General features: G+C 36.0%; 1 pseudogene; it reads right to left on the reverse strand.

The window, feature by feature from the left end:
* Positions 1-3,005: 3,005 nt before the first annotated feature.
* LOC145594368 (cytosolic sulfotransferase 13 pseudogene) lies at positions 3,006-5,137 on the reverse strand (annotated as a pseudogene).
* Between the last annotated feature and the right edge of the window lie 3,971 nt (positions 5,138-9,108).

Below are 9,108 nucleotides of genomic sequence, written 5' to 3' on the forward strand. Positions count from 1 at the left end.
TATTCATATTAATAAATTATTAAATAAACTATAAAAAATTGATATTAGGAAACTATACACTAAGAATATTCCAACAACTATCCACTTGACTATATAGTTTTAAATGTTTTAATCACTAACATTAGTAAAAGTAAATAATGCAAATAGTCTAAAAACTAAATTGAGACACTTAAAATAATAATAATAATAATAATAATAATAATAATAATATAGTTTGAGACACTTGACTCCGCGTCAGGTAGCCTTATGGAAGTCCCAGCAGGGGGATCACTCTTCGGCCTGGTTGCGGACGAACCCAATATCGGGTTTGGGTCAGACTATGAATGATAACACTTACCGTAGTGTTCTTTGCTACAGGTTGGATGTTCCTTTGTTCTTCGTTTCAACACCGTGTTCTGCTTGCTCAAGGGCTTTTGATGGGGACCTTTATGGGGATCATGCAGCGTCTTATGCTGGGAAGGTGGGTATTATACATCGGCACAATGTTGTTCGTGACACTCTTGTTGATATTTGTTTTCGGTCTGGGATTTCAGCTCGTAAGGAGGTTAACGTTGGGTTGTCTGGAGAAAACGACGGGGCTCTACAACCAGCAGATGTGTTGCTTTATTCTTAGGATAAAGGCCTTGATGTATGTGTTGAGTTGACGGGGTCTTCACCTTTGACACAATCGGGGTTGTCTGACTTCGTTCTTGGTCGAGTTATGTCTGCGACGGCTCAGCGGAAGCGGGACAAGTATGGGGCGCGTTGCAGGTCTATTGGTTATAGTTTTCTTCCTTTCTCCTTTTCTTCGTTGGGGGAATTAGAGAAGGATGTTGTTGCGTTGCTGAAGCCAATTCAGGCGTTTGCTAAGACTCAAGATATTGATGCTCGAGCAGCTGCTTACATCTTCAGCAGGATCGGATTGTATCTCTCGGCTCCCCATCAAGATATTTTTATGCGAGTTGTTGCTTCTTCGTGCGTGTACTGGGGTTTCAAAACTTTACTTTGCTATGCGCACTTGTCCTCCTCGTCTTTTTGAAACAGCACAGGTTTCTTTTGACATAGCCCTTCGGGCTTCTTTGGAGCGCATTGTAACAGCTTCGGGGCCTGGTTTTGGTGATTGGCAATGGCGACTTGCCACCTTACCTTTTTCTTATGGTGGTTTGGGTGTCTATTCGGCGGGTGATGTTCGACATTATCCTTTCCTTGCATCGCGTCTGCAGTCTTCTGGTCTTCAGGCTACGCTTCTTCGTAATTCTGGTATTGTTGGTCCTGGACCGGCCTTTGATGGTGCTCTTAGTCTTTTTAACAAGGTTGTGGAGACTGACCTTATGGGTAACCCTAGTGAGATCGCTGCCCCCAGACTCATGAAAAAGTTGGCAGATATATATTTCACGAAGGTCACTGCATCTGCGGATTCCACTTTCTCCTTAACTTCGCGTCAGGTAGCCTTATGGAAGTCCCAGCAGGGGGATCACTCTTCGGCCTGGTTGCGGACGGTCCTGATATCAGGTTTGGGTCAGACTATGAATGGTAAGACCTACCGTAGTGTTCTTTGCTACAGGTTGGGTGTTCCTTTGTTCTCCGTTTCAACACCGTGTTCAGCTTGCTCAAGGGTTTTTGAGGGGGATATTTATGGGGATCATGCAGTATCTTGTGCTGGGATTGTGGGTATTAAACATCGGCACAATGTTGTTCGTGATACCCTTATTGATATTTGTTTTCGATCTGGGATTTCTGCTCGTAAGGAGGTTGACGTTGGGTTGACTGGAGGAAACGACGGGGCTCTTCGACCCGCAGATGTGTTGCTTTATTCCTGGGATAGAGGCCTTGATGTATGTGTTGACTTGACGGGGTCTTCACCTTTGACACAATCGAGGTTGTCTGACTTCGTTCCTGGTCGAGTTGTGTCTGCTGCGGCTCAGCGGAAGCGGGACAAGTATGAGGCGCGTTGCAGGGCTATTGGCTATGGTTTTCTTCCTTTCTCCTTTTCTTCGTTGGGGGAATTAGAGAAGGATGCTGTTGCGTTGCTGAAGCGGGTTCAAGCGTTCGCTAAGACTCAGGATATTGGTGCTCGTGCAGCTGCTCACATCTTCAGCAGGATCGGGTTTGCTATAGCTAGAGGGGTGGGGGCCCAGATTGTATCTCGGCTCCCCACCAATTTCTTGTAAATTGATTGACTCTGTAGGTTTTGATTTTTGATATAATAATAATAATAATAATAATAATAATAATAATAATAATAATAATAATGATAATGAGTACTGTAATCCAACAAAAAATTTAAGAAAAGTTGTGAGAAAGGATTTTTAGTCTACTTTTACTTTTTTTTTACAAAAAAAAATTGGCAAGAAATGGTCTTTTAAGCGAATTTAGTTGTAAATTCAAAAGGTACTTTCTCACAAAACTTTTCAATAAGCAAAATTTTGCCCATGATTAGGGCCTGTGATAAAATATACTCAATACCTATGTTCTATAATTCTCATTAATCACAATGGCCACATACAATATTTATATACTCCGTATTAGCTAGGTAGGTATACTTGGAGGGCAAGACCAAATAACCTATGACATATTTTCACAATATTCACAATTATCTAGTTTTCTAAAATATATCCCAATACCCCCTCAAGTTGGAGAGTACCGATCTCCTAATAGCCTGTCTCGTATTTCGTATTTCCATTTTGTTTTAAGGCAAGACCATAAGGGGGGTTGGGGCCTGGGGGAGGGTACTGGGTACTTATTAGTCACCCTACAGCTTTGGCACCATGAAAAAAACACTAAAATAAAGGTATTTCGTGAGTAATGGATCGAGATTTATTATTATACATTGCGGCAGATTTGACGAAATCCAATAAAGCAACATTTTTTTTTTAATCAAAGTAGAGTATGGTGATAATGCAAAATAAAAGCTTTGCAAGTTAAAAGATCCAAAAGGAAATACATGTACTCGATTCATTATAAGTATTGCCATATAGCTTAACAACAAAACAGGTAAACAAGATCGCTTACGTACTCAATCTAGTTTAATTTGGAGCTTCATTTTTTGAGTTCATTTGATAGTACTCAAAACAAAAACCAGCCATCTTTAGTTTTTCTAGCATTTGATCAAATTGTTCAACCATCGTAGGAGTCAAGTAATTAGTCCAATCTCCAACCTCACCTTTCCTAAAGAAAGCCTTGTTCTCGAATCTAGGTACAACCTTCCCACTCTTGTTGACCTCCATATCTTTCAAACTTTTAATGCTACAAAGCTCTATTATCTCATCTATAACATCTCCTTTCTAATTTGTGGTTGGTGCACCCGGGTGCACCATGCGCATGGTGCACCCAAAAGAACATGTAGTATATTTAAAAGAATATGGGTAAAAAATGAACATGTTTTTATTTTCTTGCAATTGCAAATCCATTACTCTCTTCTCCTGCAATTTCTCACTCCTCTTTCCCTTCCTATCACTCTCTTTCTTGCTGCCAATTTTTAATCTCCCTTACACCATCGTTTTCATTTAAGAATTTCAATGAATTTGGGTAAAAATCATTTCCAAAGTACTCATTTTCTCTCTCCATAACTTTTTTCTCTATCTTTTTCTATTTTTCAAAAAAATTTCAAAATAGCAAAATTGTTCATCTTCAAAGTAAAACCCAAGAAAAAAATTGAACTTATTTCAACAATTCAACCTTCAAAATTAAACAAATGGTGGATTCAAGTAAAATGTAAGTATAAATTTTGTACATGCAAATTGTTTTTTGTCAATAATTTTAAAGTCAAAGTGTTTATTTTTGTGAATTTGGGGTTTTTTTTTTTAAAAAAACAAAATAATTAAAGCTATAAAGTACAATTTGTTCAAAAAAGAACAATTAGAGGAGAAAGAAGAATAGTAATGAATTGAAGCCAACTGGAAGATAACCAAGCAAGGTTAATTTTTCAAACACTAGCTTGTTCTTTTTCAAACACTAACATGTTCTTTTTATTCCACTTTCTTTAAAATATGTCTAATGTTCTTTTCGGAGGTCATGTTCTTTGTCAAACACAAACATGTTCTTTTGTTGAACACTATTATGCATGTTCTTTTTCAAATATTAGCATGTTCTTTTTCAAACACTGGCTTGTTCTTTTTCAAACACTAACATGTTCTTTTTATTCCATGTTCTTTAAAATATGCCTAATGTTCTTTTCGGAGGCCATGTTCTTTGTCAAACACAAACATGTTCTTGTGTTGAACACTATTATGCATGTTCTTTTTCAAATACTAGCATGTTCTTTTTCAAACACTTGTATGTTCTTTTTTTTTTTCTCATATTCTTTAAAATAAGCCTAATGTTCTTTCCGGGTGCACCATGCGCATGGTGCACCCGGGTGCACTATACTATTTTCATCTCCTTTCTCCTCCTCCTCCGAAAACGGGCAACCCACAAACTCCGCCAACCTTTTCAAATGTTCTTTAGGCTCTTTCTTTAGCCCTTCATACTCCAAGAATAACACCTTTTGCGGGTTTTGCTTGCTCTCCTTCCAATACCTCAACACATGATCTTCATAGGGTCCCTATGGAGAGACGCCCGAGCAAAACTTATCTACGTATTTCTCCATCATTTCCATATCGGGCTTAATGCCCTCACTTGCCTCAAATCGTAGATAAAAATGCCATATTGAAACGAAAGTGTCAAAAGGGTTTCGACAAACATACACAATTTGACATTTTGAAGTCTTGATTGAATCTGGCAATGATGAATACGACATGTGGGTAGCAAAGAGTCGAGGTGAGGGAATTTCAGATAAGTTCAGATGATTTTCGAGTTTATTGTAAACTTGCATCTCAAAGTTAAGGACTAGCTCATGAGGGTTTTTAGAGTGGAAAGGATGTTGAGAAAAATTGTTTGATGATAAAACTTTTCGATTAACAATGGTGTATAGGAGAGATTTTAGCCATGTTGTACCGGTTTTTGGTAGGCTAGCTAAAATGATATTAGTATCATGAGCTTGAAAGTGGGTTCTAAATGCGATTACACCCTCAAGAATATAATTTAGGCACCATAAACCTTGATAGAGATACATTGGCCAAACAAACCATGTTTCTTTTGGGAGGGATAGTTGTAGCTCTTTGATTTCGTCTTTCGTGTTATCTTGAGCTTTTGTGTTTTTGGGATCTAAGGCTGCCATTTAATGTTGTGGTTATGTTCACAATGGCAAAAAAATGTTGCATATTTATAATTGTTTTTCAATTTAAACTCCTAAATATATATAACGCCTTGTTTAATCACCTTATTTCAGAACCTTATTACTTATTTCAAATAAGATCAGGAAAAAAAAAATTAAGTAATTAAACAATAAATATATTGTACGTCTATCCTCTACAATAATGTAGACTACGTACAATACATACTTGCTCCATCCTCTACAATAATGTGGACTATATCAACTACTACTATGATTTTATTCAAATCATATATCAACTACCAACTACTACTACATTTTTTATTCATAATGATTAATAAGATATATCTTGAAAATTGAATTGGAAAATTTGCAAATTGCAGTCATTTAAAACTTCTATTTTGTAAATTGCAGCCATTTAAAAAAAAATTGCAAATTACAGCCCAGAAGTTGTTATAAATTGTAAATTGCAACTCAATTCAATTTTTCATCGATTTTTGCGTCGAAAAATGTTCGGTCAAGGTTAAAGCATCCATTTTAGGCCTTATGGTTCCAGATTGAGCTCAGAATTGACAAATAACTAATGTAAGTGCCTTGTTTTTACAGGGAAAAATAGTTGTCCACAAATCAATACATTTTTGTTACGCAAAACATGACACTTATATTTTTTTTTTTTGCCAATTCTGAGTTCAATTCGGAAACTTAAGGGCTAAAAGGCCCTCCTAAAACCTTAAATGAACATTTTTCAACACGCAAACCGATGAAAAAATTAAATTAGGTTGCAAGTTACAGTTTATATCAACTTTTGGGCTGCAATTTGCAATTTTTTTTAAATGGCTGCAATTTGCAAAATAATAACTTTAAGTAGCTACAATTTGCAAATTTTCCAATTGATTATGGCCCTATTTGGGAGAAAGCTGAAGCTGATTGAGTTAGCTGATTTTGACTAGCTGATTTTGTTAACTGATTTGACTAATTTATTGTATTAACTGATTTTATAAAAGTGTTTGGTAAATAGCTGATAGCTTAAAGGTGATTGAGTATGTGAAATGACCAATAAGCTAATTGTGGGGTAGGTAGTTTAGATATGATTTTAAATTAAATGAGGTTATTAGTGTTATTTCACAATAATTAATGAATAAGCTAATTGAAAAGGCTCCTAAAATGAGCTTTTTCAAAAATAGTGGAATAAGCTCTTTCAATAAGCTTACTACCAAACACTTGTATTAGCTTGTTTGACTAGTCAATCAGCTAAAATTAGTCAAATAAGCTAATATACCCCCAATAAGCTTATTACCAAACAGGGCCCATGACTCCCACCAAATATTAAAAAAAAGAAGAAAAAAGAAAAGAGGAAGCTATGAATGAATTTCTTTCACATGGAGAATCTCGGTTTGTTATTAAGTTAAGATCTTGCAGGTTGCCGATCTTCATGAATTTATATATATATTTTGAGCGGTAGAGCCTGACATCCATTATAATATGAATGTCATTTTTTCAGTAATGCTCAGAATACAGTTAAGATCGAATTTTCTATCATGGTTATTTTACTTAACGATTTTCATAAGGAAGTTCATAGGCTGTGATTTGACCAACAAATAAATGATTGAGCTTAAGAGATGGTATTTGACTCACTAATACATACCGTACATCACAAACTCGCATGTCGCAAATTACATTAATCAATGAATATAATTATGGAAAGCATATATATACTTCCTCCGTTTCTTTTTACTTACAACACAGTCTTGTGGTACGTATTTTGAGGTCGGGTTTATGTAATGTAAACAGATAAATTATTCATTATAATTTTTACAAATAATACTTACCCCTATTCTAAAAATTATATTGATAAAATCGCTCGTTTACCCTCACTAATCATCTCCTAAAACTTCGTGCCTGAAAGGTGTGTTGCAAGTAAAAGAAAATGGAGGAAGTAGATTTTAGGGGTGTAACTTGTAAGACCTTGTATAGTTAACCTTGTTTCGATTGGAACCTTATTACTTATTTCAAATTAGAATATAACGGATAAGTTCATGTTATTAAAAATAAGCAAAGATAAAATGAACTAATAAACCGGATCTAACACGTTGTGTGTTATGTTTGCAACTTTGCACCGGTGATGAATTCAAATCAATGAAAATATTTTATAGTTGTAACATCACAAAACGTGCCAATAAGTCTATTCAAATTAATTTGTAGCCTTAGTCAAAGTATGTAATCCGTAACTACTTTGAAAACACTCACGGAACAAATTCCTTTATGGCTTGAGATGAAAAATGTGCCGCCTAAGAGAACTAACGGAAACAGATGTAGAACTAGAACTCGAACTTTGGTCACGTCTAGATGCGATTGAACGTACGTAGACATGTGATACAAAATCGAACAATCTCCCACACACGATGATGGAGAAGGATGCTAGTATCTGATACTTATATCGAGAGATTAGAGAGAATTTTTTCAAGACACAACACAATTCGACGTGCTATATACTAGTAAGTTTAACTCAAAAACATCCATTAGGATCGGATGAGTTTCAACTCAAGTATGCCTTAGACATACTAGTTAGTAGTTACAATCAGGAACTCAAAATGATTTTTTCACCAACTTTCTTATTTCGGCGTTTAAATCTCCAACGAAAGTTCGTTTAGTCTTACAATATGAAGTACGTGACTTCAAAGGAAAACTATTATGTTGTTACGTTTATTCAACACAACAATCTATATATTGCCACCTTTGTACTTATGATACAATATATGTTCGAGTCTCATTTTAGAGGAAGTCATCCTACCAAAAGGGCCGCTGCCCACGGCAAATAATGCATCGAGCACCCCTGATCACTGCTCGCCATAGGCCGCGAAATTAATGATGAACTCAAATTATTAACTATATACAAGTATAAACTTAAATCATAATACAACCACATCGATAAGACCTTAATATTACAAAATTTTCTTGAATATAAATATATAATTAACCTTATATTATAAAAATCCACAATTTGTTCGGGGAAAAAAAATCACAATAATTAACCCTTTTTTATTTATTTATTTTTTTTTTGTTTTTTTGTTTGACACAATCACATAATAATGCATTCTTAGCTTAAACATGCATGCATCAATTGGTGGTTCGTACACCCGGGTGTATCATGTGCACGGTACACCCGGATTAAAGCGGAAAGTACATAATATATGATTATAAAGAACATCATGGATTAATAGAAGAACAAATAACTGAAATATAAAGAACGTACACTACTAGAAAACACCTTGTTTCCGACGGAATATTTTCGTCGGTGAAGGCTAAAATTCCGTCGCAAATCAGCTTTCCGACGGAAATCCGTCGTAACAGTTCGTCGGAAAAGCCTTCGTAGGAAATCAGCAATTTTCCGACGAAAATGCCATCGGAAACACCTTTCCGACGAAATTTCCAACGGAATTAAAGGCCTTGGAAAAAAATTTGACTTTTGATCATGGTCCGTCGCAAATCTGCGACGAATTATTTCCGTCGCTGATTATTGTTTGCGACGAATTAATCCGTCGGAATGGCTGGAATATACGACGGAATATTCCGTTGCAAAATGGAAAAATTTGCAAGGAAACTAATTCCGTCGCAAATTTCCGACAGATTGTTCCGACAAATCCAGAAAATGCTTAGCTTGTGCATTAGGCTCCTCCTCTTCAGAAACACTCGCCTCTTCCGAATGCCCTCGGTCTTCATCTTCATTATGACCAAAAGCATCGAAGACCATTTCACGATATTCGTTTACCTCTCGTTCAGGAACTTCTGGAAACCCTTCCCCATGACACATCCACTCATAGTAATTAGGAACAAAACCGTTCCGGTACAAATGAAGTTTAACCGTTTCCGTGTCCCAAAGCTTTTTGTTCTTACATTTAAAACATGGACACCTAACTTCATTGGGGTTGCTACTTTCGGGATGATCTTCCACGTATTTAAGGAATTCATCTACCCCT

Source organism: Chenopodium album, chromosome 19 (assembly GCF_948465745.1).
Source record: "Chenopodium album chromosome 19, dcCheAlbu1.1, whole genome shotgun sequence".
Lineage (NCBI taxonomy): Eukaryota > Viridiplantae > Streptophyta > Magnoliopsida > Caryophyllales > Amaranthaceae > Chenopodium > Chenopodium album.